Source organism: Cervus elaphus, chromosome 19, assembly GCF_910594005.1.
Source record: "Cervus elaphus chromosome 19, mCerEla1.1, whole genome shotgun sequence".
In the NCBI taxonomy this organism is placed as follows: domain Eukaryota; kingdom Metazoa; phylum Chordata; class Mammalia; order Artiodactyla; family Cervidae; genus Cervus; species Cervus elaphus.
The window spans coordinates 106,576,066-106,589,337 of record NC_057833.1 but is presented as its reverse complement, the minus strand read 5'-3'; positions in this window follow the sequence as shown (position 1 = coordinate 106,589,337).

Below are 13,272 nucleotides of genomic sequence, written 5' to 3'. Positions count from 1 at the left end.
TATCCTTGAAACAGTGTTCTTGGTGTTTCTCTGGAGTGCCATGAAGGAAATCAAGGCTCCTTTCATGTGTGATGTGCAACACAGAATTGCTCTGCACGCAGTGCAGGGGAATCGGGCCTCATCTCGCGGCGAGGGGAAATCTCATGGTTTTTCTCGAGTTGCGGCGGGAACCTGGGGTATATTCTCGAGTTACGACGGTGATGGCTCTTCCGCACACGTGTTTGTTCAGCCACGTCAGGACTCTTGCCTAGTTGCGAGACACAACTCGGGATTCTCCTCGAGGCTTGGCAAGGCAATTGGGACGCCTCTCCAGCTGAGGCGGGAGACCAAGTGTCCCTTTCCACGTGCCACAGGAATCCTGGGACTCCTATCAAGTTTCACGAGGAGTCAGGCATCGTCTCCTTTGGAGGCACTGATCTCCGCGTACATCTGGAGTTTTCAAAGGATGTGAGGCCTCCGGTCGCGATGAGGTGGGGAACTAGGTCTTTCTCTGTGGTCTCCACAGGGGATTCAGACATCCTTTCATCTTGGGAGATGCAAGATGAGCCTGCATTCAAGTAACTGCAGGGATATCCAGCCTTATTTCGCGTCAGGGCATCGCGGTGTCCATTCCACTTGAGGCCGCAAACTCAGGGTCCCTCTCACATACCTAGAGCTGAGAGAAGCCTCCTCTTGAGGTGCTTGTGGTAAGGTGGTATTCCTCAGGAGTCGAAGCCAGGGACTAACCTCTCATCTCGTGTTGATTCTTGGTCCACGGAGCTCTTTCGTGTTGCTACAGTGACCTCAGGATCCCTCTAGCCTTGAAAAAGTGTTCTTGGGGTTTCTCTGGAGTGCCATCAAGGAAATCAAGGCTCCTTTCATGTGTGATGTGCAACACGGAATTGCTCTGCACGCAGTGCAGGGGAATCGGGCCTCATCTCGCGGCGAGGGGGAAGTCTCATGGTTTTTCTCGAGTTGCGGCGGGAACCTGGGGTATATTCTCGAGTTACGACGGGGATGGCCCTTCCACCCACGTGTTTCTTCAGCGACGCCAGGACTCCTGCCTAGTAGCGAGGGACAACTCGGGATTCTCCTCGAGGCTTGGCAGGGCAATTGGGACGCCTCTCCAGCTGAGACGGGAGACCAGGGGTCCCTTTCCACGTGCCACATGAATACTGGGTCTCCTATCAAGTTTCACGAGGAATCAGGCATCGTCTCCTTTGGAGGCACTGATCTCCGCATACCTCTGGAGTTTTCAAAGGATTTGAGGCCTCCGGTCGCGATGAGGTGGGGAACTAGGTCTTTCTCTGTGGTTTCAACAGGGGATTCAGACACCCTTTCGTCTTGGGAGATGCAATACGAGCCTGCATTCCAGTCACTGCAGGGATATCCGGCCTTATTTCGAGTCAGGGCATCGCGGTGTCCATTCCACTTGAGGCCACAAACTCAGGGTCCCTCTCACATACCTAGAGCTGAGAGAAGCCTCCTCTTGAGGTGCTTGTGGTAAGGTGGTATTCCTCTGGAGTCGAAGCCAGGGACTAACCTCTCATCTCGAGTTGATTTTTGGTCCACGGAGCTCTTTCGTGTTGCTACAGTGACCTCAGGATCCCTCTAGCCTTGAAACAGTGTTCTTGGGATTTCTCTGGAGTGCCATGAAGGAAATCAAGGCTCCTTTCATGTGTGATGTGCAACACAGAATTGCTCTGCACGCAGTGCAGGGGAATCGGGCCTCATCTCGTGGCGAGGGGGAAGTCTCATGGTTTTTCTCGAGTTGTTGCGGGAACCTGGGGTCTATTCTCGAGTTACGACAGGGATGGCCCTTCCACACACGTGTTTGTTCAGCCACGTCAGGACTCTTGCCTAGTTGCGAGACACAACTCGGGATTCTCCTCGAGGCTTGGCAAGGCAATTGGGACGCCTCTCCAGCTGAGGCGGGAGACCAAGGGTCCCTTTCCACGTGCCACAGGAATCCTGGGTCTCCTATCAAGTTTCACGAGGAGTCAGGCATCGTCTCCTTTGGAGGCACTGATCTCCGCGTACCTCTGGAGTTTTCAAAGGATGTGAGGCCTCCGGTCGCGATGAGGTGGGGAACTAGGTCTTTCTCTGTGGTCTCCACAGGGGATTCAGACATCCTTTCATCTTGGGAGATGCAAGACGAGCCTGCATTCAAGTCACTGCAGGTATATCCAGCCTTATTTCGCGTCAGGGCATCGCGGTGTCCATTCCGCTTGAGGCCGCAAACTCAGGGTCCCTCTCCCATACCTAGAGCTGAGAGAAGCCTCCTCTTGAGGTGCTTGTGGTAAGGTGGTATTCCTCAGGAGTCGAAGCCAGGGACTAACCTCTCATCTCGAGTTGATTTTTGGTCCACGGAGCTCTTTCGTGTTGCTACAGTGACCTCAGGATCCCTCTAGCCTTGAAACAGTGTTCTTGGGGTTTCTCTGGAGTGCCATCAAGGAAATCAAGGCTCCTTTCATGTGTGATGTGCAACACGGAATTGCTCTGCACGCAGTGCAGGGGAATCGGGCCTCATCTCGTGGCGAAGGGGAAGTCTCATGGTTTTTCTCGAATTGCGGCGGGAACCTGGGGTATATTCTCGAGTTACGACGGGGATGGCCCTTCCACACACGTGTTTGTTCTGCCACGTCAGGACTCTTGCCTAGTTGCGAGACACAACTCGGGATTCTCCTCGAGGCTTGGCAAGGCAATTGGGACGCCTCTCCAGCTGAGGCGGGAGACCAAGGGTCCCTTTCCACGTGCCACAGGAATCCTGGGACTCCTATCAAGTTTCACGAGGAGTCAGGCATCGTCTCCTTTGGAGGCACTGATCTCCGCGTACATCTGGAGTTTTCAAAGGATGTGAGGCCTCTGGTCGCGATGAGGTGGGGAACTAGGTCTTTCTCTGTGGTCTCCACAGGGGATTCAGACATCCTTTCATCTTGGGAGATGCAAGATGAGCCTGCAGTCAAGTCACTGCAGGGATATCCAGGCTTATTTCGCGTCAGGGCATCGCGGTGTCCATTCCACTTGAGGCCGCAAACTCAGGGTCCCTCTCACATACCTAGAGCTGAGAGAAGCCTCCTCTTGAGGTGCTTGTGGTAAGGTGGTATTCCTCAGGAGTCGAAGCCAGGGACTAACCTCTCATCTCGTGTTGATTCTTGGTCCACGGAGCTCTTTCGTGTTGCTACAGTGACCTCAGGATCCCTCTAGCCTTGAAACAGTGTTCTTGGGGTTTCTCTGGAGTGCCATCAAGGAAATCAAGGCTCCTTTCATGTGTGATGTGCAACACGGAATTTCTCTGCACACAGTGCAGGGGAATCGGGCCTCATCTCACGGCGAGGGGGAAGTCTCATGGTTTTTCTCGAGTTGCGGCGGGAACCTGGGGTATATTCTCGAGTTACGACGGGGATGGCCCTTCCACCCACGTGTTTCTTCAGCGACGTCAGGACTCCTGCCTAGTAGCGAGGGACAACTCGGGATTCTCCTCGAGGCTTGGCAGGGCAATTGGGACGCCTCTCCAACTGAGACGGGAGACCAGGGGTCCCTTTCCACGTGCCACATGAATACTGGGTCTCCTATCAAGTTTCACGAGGAGTCAGGCATCGTCTCCTTTGGAGGCACTGATCTCCGCATACCTCTGGAGTTTTCAACGGATTTGATGCCTCCTGTCGCGATGAGGTGGGGAACTAGGTCTTTCTCTGTGGTCTCCACAGGGGATTCAGACACCCTTTCGTCTTGGGAGATGCAATACGAGCCTGCATTCCAGTCACTGCAGGGATATCCGGCCTTATTTCGAGTCAGGGCATCGCGGTGTCCATTCCACTTGAGGCCACAAACTCAGGGTCCCTCTCACATACCTAGAGCTGAGAGAAGCCTCCTCTTGAGGTGCTTGTGGTAAGGTGGTATTCCTCTGGAGTTGAAGCCAGGGACTAACCTCTCATCTCGAGTTGATTTTTGGTCCACGGAGCTCTTTCGTGTTGCTACAGTGACCTCAGGATCCCTCTAGCCTTGAAACAGTGTTCTTGGGATTTCTCTGGAGTGCCATGAAGGAAATCAAGGCTCCTTTCATGTGTGATGTGCAACACAGAATTGCTCTGCACGCAGTGCAGGGGAATCAGGTCTCATCTCGTGGCGAGGGGGAAGTCTCATGGTTTTCCTCGAGTTGTTGCGGGAACCTGGGGTCTATTCTCGAGTTACGACGGGGATGGCCCTTCCACCCACGTGTTTCTTCAGCGACGTCAGGACTCCTGCCTAGTTGCGAGGGAGAACTCTGGATTCTCCTCGAGGCTTGGCAGGGCAATTGGGACGCCTCTCCAGCTGAGGCGGGAGACCAAGTGTCCCTTTCCAAGTGCCACAGGAATCCTGGGACTCCTATCAAGTTTCACGAGGAGTCAGGCGTCGTCTCCTTTGGAGGCACTGATCTCCGCGTACCTCTGGAGTTTTCAAAGGATGTGAGGCTATTGGTCGCGATGAGGTGGGGAACTAAGTCTTTCTCTGTGCTTTCCACAGGGGATTCAGACATCCTTTCGTCCTGGGAGATGCAAGACGAGCCTGCATTGAAGTCACTGCAGGGATATCCGGCCTTATTTCGAGTCAGGGCATCGCGGTGTCCATTCCACTTGAGGCCGCAAACTCAGGGTCCCTCTCACATACCTAGAGCTGAGAGAAGCCTCCTCTTGAGGTGCTTGTGGTAAGGTGGTATTCCTCTGGAGACGAATCCAGGGACTAACCTCTCTTTTCGAATTGATTTTTGGTCCACAGATTTCTTTCGTGTTGCTACAGTGACCTCAGGATCCCTCTATCCTTGAAACAGTGTTCTTGGGGTTTCTCTGGAGTGCCATCAAGGAAATCAAGGCTCCTTTCATGTGTGATGTGCAAGACGGAATTGCTCTGCACGCAGTACTGGGGAATCGGGCCTCATCTCGCATCGAGGGGGAAATCTCATGGTTTTTCTCGAGTTGCGGCGGGAACCTGGGGTATATTCTCGAGTTACGACGGGGATGGCCCTTCCACCCACGTGTTTGTTCAGCCACGTCAGGACTCCTGCCTAGTTGTGAGGGACAACTCGGGATTCTCCTCGAGGCTTGGCAGGGCAATTGGAACGCCTCTCCAGCTGAGGCGGGAGACCAAGTGTCCCTTTCCACGGGCCACAAGAATCCTGGGACTCCTATCAAGTTTCACGAGGAGTCAGGCATCGTCTCCTTTGGAGGCACTGATCTCCGCGTACCTCTGGAGTTTTCAAAGGATGTGAGGCCTCCGGTCGCGATGAGGTGGGGATATAGGTCTTTCTCTGTGGTCTCCACAGGGGATTCAGACATCCTTTCTTCTTGGGAGATGCAAGACGAGCCTGCATTCAAGTCACTGCAGGGATATCTGGCCTTATTTCGAGTCAGGGCATCGCGGTGTCCATTCCTCTTGAGGCCGCAAACTCAGGATCCCTCTCACATACCTAGAGCTGAGAGAAGCCTCCTCTTGAGGTGCTTGTGGTAAGGTGGTATTCCTCAGGAGTCGAAGCCAGGGACTAACCTCTCATCTCGTGTTGATTCTTGGTCCACGGAGCTCTTTCGTGTTGCTACAGTGACCTCCGGATCCCTCTATCCTTGAAACAGTGTTCTTGGGGTTTCTCTGGAGTGCCATGAAGGAAATCAAGGCTCCTTTCATGTGTGATGTGCAACACGGAATTGCTCTGCACGCAGTGCAGGGGAATCGGGCCTCATCTCGCGGCGAGGGGAAATCTCATGGTTTTTCTCGAGTTGCGACGGGAACCTGGGGTATATTCTCGAGTTACGACGGGGATGGCCCTTCCACACACGTGTTTGTTCAGCCACGTCAGGACTCTTGCCTAGTTGCGAGACACAACTCGGGATTCTCCTCGAGGCTTGGCAAGGCAATTGGGACGCCTCTCCAGCTGAGGCGGGAGACCAAGGGTCCCTTTCCACGTGCCACAGGAATCCTGGGACTCCTATCAAGTTTCACGAGGAGTCAGGCATCGTCTCCTTTGGAGGCACTGATCTCCGCGTACCTCTGGAATTTTCAAAGGATGTGAGGCCTCCGGTCGCGATGAGGTGGGGAACTAGGTCTTTCTCTGTGGTCTCCACAGGGGATTCAGACATCCTTTCATCTTGGGAGATGCAAGACGAGCCTGCATTCAAGTCACTGCAGGGATATCCAGCCTTATTTCGCGTCAGGGCATCGCGGTGTCCATTCCACTTGAGCCCGCAAACTCAGGGTCCCTCTCACATACCTAGAGCTGAGAGAAGCCTCCTCTTGAGGTGCTTTTGTTAAGGTGGTATTCCTCTGGAGTCGAAGCCAGGGACTAACCTCTCATCTCGAGTTGATTTTTGGCCCACGGAGCTCTTTCGTGTTGCTACAGTGACCTCAGGATCCCTCTAGCCTTGAAACAGTGTTCTTGGGGTTTCTCTGGAGTGCCATCAAGGAAATCAAGGCTCCTTTCATGTGTGATGTGCAACACGGAATTGCTCTACTCGCAGTGCAGGGGAATCGGGCCTCATCTCGCAGCGAGGGGGAAGTCTCATGGTTTTTCTCGAGTTGCGGCGGGAACCTGGGGTATATTCTCGAGTTACGACGGGGATGGCCCTTCCACCCACGTGTTTCTTCAGCGACGTCAGGACTCCTGCCTAGTTGCGAGGGACAACTCTGGATTCTCCTCGAGGCTTGGCAGGGCAATTGGGACGCCTCTCCAGCAGAGGCGGGAGACCAAGTGTCCCTTTCCAAGTGCCACAGGAATCCTGGGACTCCTATCAAGTTTCACGAGGAGTCAGGCATCGTCTCCTTTGGAGGCACTGATCTCCGCGTACCTCTGGAGTTTTCAAAGGATGTGAGGCCTCCGGTCGCGATGAGGTGGGGAACTAGGTCTTTCTCTGTGGTCTCCACAGGGGATTCAGACATCCTTTCTTCTTGGGAGATGCAAGACGAGCCTGCATTCAAGTCACTGCAGGGATATCCGGCCTTATTTCGAGTCAGGGCATCGCGGTGTCCATTCCACTTGAGGCCGCAAACTCAGGGTCCCTCTCACATACCTAGAGCTGAGAGAAGCCTCCTCTTGAGGTGCTTGTGGTAAGGTGGTATTCCTCAGGAGTCGAAGCCAGGGACTAACCTCTCATCTCGTGTTGATTCTTGGTCCACGGAGCTCTTTCGTGTTGCTACTGTGATCTCAGGATCCCTCTATCCTTGAAACAGTGTTCTTGGGGTTTCTCTGGAGTGCCATGAAGGAAATCAAGGCTCCTTTAATGTGCGATGTGCAAGACGGAATTGCTCTGCACGCAGTGCAGGGGAATCGGGCCTCATTTTGCGGAGAGGGGGAAGTCTCATGGTTTTTCTCGAGTTGAGGCGGGAACCTGGGGTATATTCTCGAGTTCCGACGGTGATGGCCCTTCCACACACGTGTGTGTTCAGCCATGTCAGGACTCCTGCCTAGTTGCGAGGGACAACTCGGGATTCTCCTCGAGGCTTTGCAGGGCAATTGGGACGCCTCTCCAGCTGAGACGGAAGACCAAGGGTCCCTTTCCACGTGCCACAGGAATCCTGGGTCTCCTATCAAGTTTCACGAGGAGTCAGGCATCGTCTGCTTTGGAGGCACTGATCTCCGCATACCTCTGGAGTTTTCAAAGGATTTGAGGCCTCCTGTCGCGATGAGGTGGGGAACTAGGTCTTTCTCTGTGGTCTCCACAGGGGATTCAGACACCCTTTCGTCTTGGGAGATGCAAGACAAGCCTGCATTCCAGTCACTGCAGGGATATCCGGCCTTATTTCGAGTCAGGGCATCGCGGTGTCCATTCCACTTGAGGCCACAACCTCAGGGTCCCTCTCACATACCTAGAGCTGAGAGAAGCCTCCTCTTGAGGTGCTTGTGGTAAGGTGGTATTCCTCTGGAGTCGAAGCCAGGGACTAACCTCTCATCTCGAGTTGATTTTTGGTCCACGGAGCTCTTTCGTGTTGCTACAGTGACCTCAGGATCCCTCTAGCCTTGAAACAGTGTTCTTGGGGTTTCTCTGGAGTGCCATGAAGGAAATCAAGGCTCCTTTCATGTGTCATGTGCAACACAGAATTGCTCTGCACGCAGTGCAGGGGAATCGGGCCTCATCTCGCGGCGAGGGGGAAGTCTCATGGTTTTTCTCGAGTTGCGGCGGGAACCTGGGGTATATTCTCGAGTTACGACGGGGATGGCCCTTCCACACACGTGTTTGTTCAGCCACGTCAGGACTCTTGCCTAGTTGCGAGACACAACTCGGGATTCTCCTCGAGGCTTGGCAAGGCAATTGGGACGCCTCTCCAGCTGAGGCGGGAGACTAAGGGTCCCTTTCCACGTGCCACAGGAATCCTGGGACTCCTATCAAGTTTCACGAGGAGTCAGGCATCGTCTCCTTTGAGGCACTGATCTCCGCGTACCTCTGGAATTTTCAAAGGATGTGAGGCCTCCGGTCGCGATGAGGTGGGGAACTAGGTCTTTCTCTGTGGTCTCCACAGGGGATTCAGATATCCTTTCATCTTGGGAGATGCAAGACGAGCCTGCATTCAAGTCACTGCAGGGATATCCAGCCTTATTTCGCGTCAGGGCATCACGGTGTCCATTCCACTTGAGCCCGCAAACTCAGGGTCCCTCTCACATACCTAGAGCTGAGAGAAGCCTCCTCTTGAGGTGCTTGTGGTAAGGTGGTATTCCTCTGGAGACGAATCCAGGGACTAACCTCTCTTTTCGAATTGATTTTTGGTCCACAGATTTCTTTCGTGTTGCTACAGTGACCTCAGGATCCCTCTATCCTTGAAACAGTGTTCTTGGGGTTTCTCTGGAGTGCCATCAAGGAAATCAAGGCTCCTTTCATGTGTGATGTGCAAGACGGAATTGCTCTGCACGCAGTACTGGGGAATCGGGCCTCATCTCGCATCGAGGGGGAAGTCTCATGGTTTTTCTCGAGTTGCGGCGGGAACCTGGGGTATATTCTCGAGTTACGACGGGGATGGCCCTTCCACCCACGTGTTTGTTCAGCCACGTCAGGACTCCTGCCTAGTTGTGAGGGACAACTCGGGATTCTCCTCGAGGCTTGGCAGGGCAATTGGAACGCCTCTCCAGCTGAGGCGGGAGACCAAGTGTCCCTTTCCACGGGCCACAAGAATCCTGGGACTCCTATCAAGTCTCACGAGGAGTCAGGCATCGTCTCCTTTGGAGGCACTGATCTCCGCGTACCTCTGGAGTTTTCAAAGGATGTGAGGCCTCCGGTCGCGATGAGGTGGGGATATAGGTCTTTCTCTGTGGTCTCCACAGGGGATTCAGACATCCTTTCTTCTTGGGAGATGCAAGACGAGCCTGCATTCAAGTCACTGCAGGGATATCTGGCCTTATTTCGAGTCAGGGCATCGCGGTGTCCATTCCTCTTGAGGCCGCAAACTCAGGATCCCTCTCACATACCTAGAGCTGAGAGAAGCCTCCTCTTGAGGTGCTTGTGGTAAGGTGGTATTCCTCAGGAGTCGAAGCCAGGGACTAACCTCTCATCTCGTGTTGATTCTTGGTCCACGGAGCTCTTTCGTGTTGCTACAGTGACCTCCGGATCCCTCTATCCTTGAAACAGTGTTCTTGGGGTTTCTCTGGAGTGCCATGAAGGAAATCAAGGCTCCTTTCATGTGTGATGTGCAACACGGAATTGCTCTGCACGCAGTGCAGGGGAATCGGGCCTCATCTCGCGGCGAGGGGAAATCTCATGGTTTTTCTCGAGTTGCGACGGGAACCTGGGGTATATTCTCGAGTTACGACGGGGATGGCCCTTCCACACACGTGTTTGTTCAGCCACGTCAGGACTCTTGCCTAGTTGCGAGACACAACTCGGGATTCTCCTCGAGGCTTGGAAGGCAATTGGGACGCCTCTCCAGCTGAGGCGGGAGACCAAGGGTCCCTTTCCACGTGCCACAGGAATCCTGGGACTCCTATCAAGTTTCACGAGGAGTCAGGCATCGTCTCCTTTGGAGGCACTGATCTCCGCGTACCTCTGGAATTTTCAAAGGATGTGAGGCCTCCGGTCGCGATGAGGTGGGGAACTAGGTCTTTCTCTGTGGTCTCCACAGGGGATTCAGACATCCTTTCATCTTGGGAGATGCAAGACGAGCCTGCATTCAAGTCACTGCAGGGATATCCAGCCTTATTTCGCGTCAGGGCATCGCGGTGTCCATTCCACTTGAGCCCGCAAACTCAGGGTCCCTCTCACATACCTAGAGCTGAGAGAAGCCTCCTATTGAGGTGCTTTTGTTAAGGTGGTATTCCTCTGGAGTCGAAGCCAGGGACTAACCTCTCATCTCGAGTTGATTTTTGGCCCACGGAGCTCTTTCGTGTTGCTACAGTGACCTCAGGATCCCTCTAGCCTTGAAACAGTGTTCTTGGGGTTTCTCTGGAGTGCCATGAAGGAAATCAAGGCTCCTTTCATGTGTGATGTGCAACACGGAATTGCTCTACTCGCAGTGCAGGGGAATCGGGCCTCATCTCGCAGCGAGGGGGAAGTCTCATGGTTTTTCTCGAGTTGCGGCGGGAACCTGGGGTATATTCTCGAGTTACGACGGGGATGGCCCTTCCACCCACGTGTTTCTTCAGCGACGTCAGGACTCCTGCCTAGTTGCGAGGGACAACTCGGGATTCTCCTCGAGGCTTGGCAGGGCAATTGGGACGCCTCTCCAGCTGAGGCGGGAGACCATGTGTCCCTTTCCAAGTGCCACAGGAATCCTGGGACTCCTATCAAGTTTCACGAGGAGTCAGGCATCGTCTCCTTTGGAGGCACTGATCTCCGCGTACCTCTGGAGTTTTCAAAGGATGTGAGGCCTCCGGTCGCGATGAGGTGGGGAACTAGGTTTTTCTCTGTGGTCTCCACAGGGGATTCAGACATCCTTTCTTCTTGGGAGATGCAAGACGAGCCTGCATTCAAGTCACTGCAGGGATATCCGGCCTTATTTCGAGTCAGGGCATCGCGGTGTCCATTCCACTTGAGGCCGCAAACTCAGGGTCCCTCTCACATACCTAGAGCTGAGAGAAGCCTCCTCTTGAGGTGCTTGTCGTAAGGTGGTATTCCTCAGGAGTCGAAGCCAGGGACTAACCTCTCATCTCGTGTTGATTCTTGGTCCACGGAGCTCTTTCGTGTTGCTACTGTGACCTCAGGATCCCTCTATCCTTGAAACAGTGTTCTTGGGGTTTCTCTGGAGTGCCATGAAGGAAATCAAGGCTCCTTTCATGTGTGATGTGCAAGACGGAATTGCTCTGCACGCAGTGCAGGGGAATCGGGCCTCATTTTGCGGAGAGGGGGAAGTCTCATGGTTTTTCTCGAGTTGAGGCGGGAACCTGGGGTATATTCTCGAGTTCCGACGGTGATGGCCCTTCCACACACGTGTGTGTTCAGCCATGTCAGGACTCCTGCCTAGTTGCGAGGGACAACTCGGGATTCTCCTCGAGGCTTTGCAGGGCAATTGGGACGCCTCTCCAGCTGAGACGGGAGACCAAGGGTCCCTTTCCACGTGCCACAGGAATCCTGGGTCTCCTATCAAGTTTCACGAGGAGTCAGGCATCGTCTCCTTTGGAGGCACTGATCTCCGCATACCTCTGGAGTTTTCAAAGGATTTGAGGCCTCCTGTCGCGATGAGGTGGGGAACTAGGTCTTTCTCTGTGGTCTCCACAGGGGATTCAGACACCCTTTCGTCTTGGGAGATGCAAGACAAGCCTGCATTCCAGTCACTGCAGGGATATCCGGCCTTATTTCGAGTCAGGGCATCGCGGTGTCCATTCCACTTGAGGCCGCAAACTCAGGGTCCCTCTCACATACCTAGAGCTGAGAGAAGCCTCCTCTTGAGGTGCTTGTGGTAAGGTGGTATTCCTCTGGAGTCGAAGCCAGGGACTAACATCTCATCTCGAGTTGATTTTTGGTCCACGGAGCTCTTTCGTGTTGCTACAGTGACCTCAGGATCCCTCTAGCCTTGAAACAGTGTTCTTGGGGTTTCTCTGGAGTGCCATGAAGGAAATCAAGGCTCCTTTCATGTGTGATGTGCAACACAGAATTGCTCTGCACGCAGTGCAGGGGAATCGGGCCTCATCTCGCGGCAAGGGGGAAGTGTCATGGTTTTTCTCGAGTTGCGGCGGGAACCTGGGGTATATTCTCGAGTTACGACGGGGATGGCCCTTCCACACACGTGTTTGTTCAGCCACGTCAGGACTCTTGCCTAGTTGCGAGACACAACTCGGGATTCTCCTCGAGGCTTGGCAAGGCAATTGGGACGCCTCTCCAGCTGAGGCGGGAGACCAAGTGTCCCTTTCCACGTGCCACAGGAATCCTGGGACTCCTATCAAGTTTCACGAGGAGTCAGGCATCGTCTCCTTTGGAGGCACTGATCTCCGCGTACATCCGGAGTTTTCAAAGGATGTGAGGCCTCCGGTCGCGATGAGGTGGGGAACTAGGTCTTTCTCTGTGGTCTCCACAGGGGATTCAGACATCCTTTCATCTTGGGAGATGCAAGACGAGCCTGCATTCAAGTCACTGCAGGGATATCCAGCCTTATTTCGCGTCAGGGCATCGCGGTGTCCATTCCACTTGAGGCCGCAAACTCAGGGTCCCTCTCACATACCTAGAGCTGAGAGAAGCCTCCTCTTGAGGTGCTTGTGGTAAGGTGGTATTCCTCAGGAGTCGAAGCCAGGGACTAACCTCTCATCTCGTGTTGATACTTGGTCCACGGAGCTCTTTCCTGTTGCTACAGTGACCTCAGGATCCCTCTAGCCTTGAAACAGTGTACTTGGGGTTTCTCTGGAGTGCCATCAAGGAAATCAAGGCTCCTTTCATGTGTGATGTGCAACACGGAATTGCTCTGCACGCAGTGCAGGGGAATCGTGCCTCATCTCGCGGCGAGGGGGAAGTCTCATGGTTTTTCTCGAGTTGCGGCGGGAACCTGGGGTATATTCTCGAGTTACGACGGGGATGGCCCTTCCACCCACGTGTTTGTTCAGCCACGTCAGGACTCCTGCCTAGTTGCGAGGGACAACTCGGGATTCTCCTCAAGGCTTTGCAGGGCAATTGGAACGCCTCTCCAGCTGAGACGGGAGACCAAAGGTCCCTTTCCACGTGCCACAGGAATCCTGGGTCTCCTATCAAGTTTCACGAGGAGTCAGGCATCGTCTCCTTTGGAGACACTGATCTCCGCATACCTCTGGAGTTTTCAAAGGATGTGAGGCCTCCTGTCGCGATGAGGTGGGGAACTAGGTCTTTCTCTGTGGTCTCCACAGGGGATTCAGACACCCTTTCGTCTTGGGAGATGCAA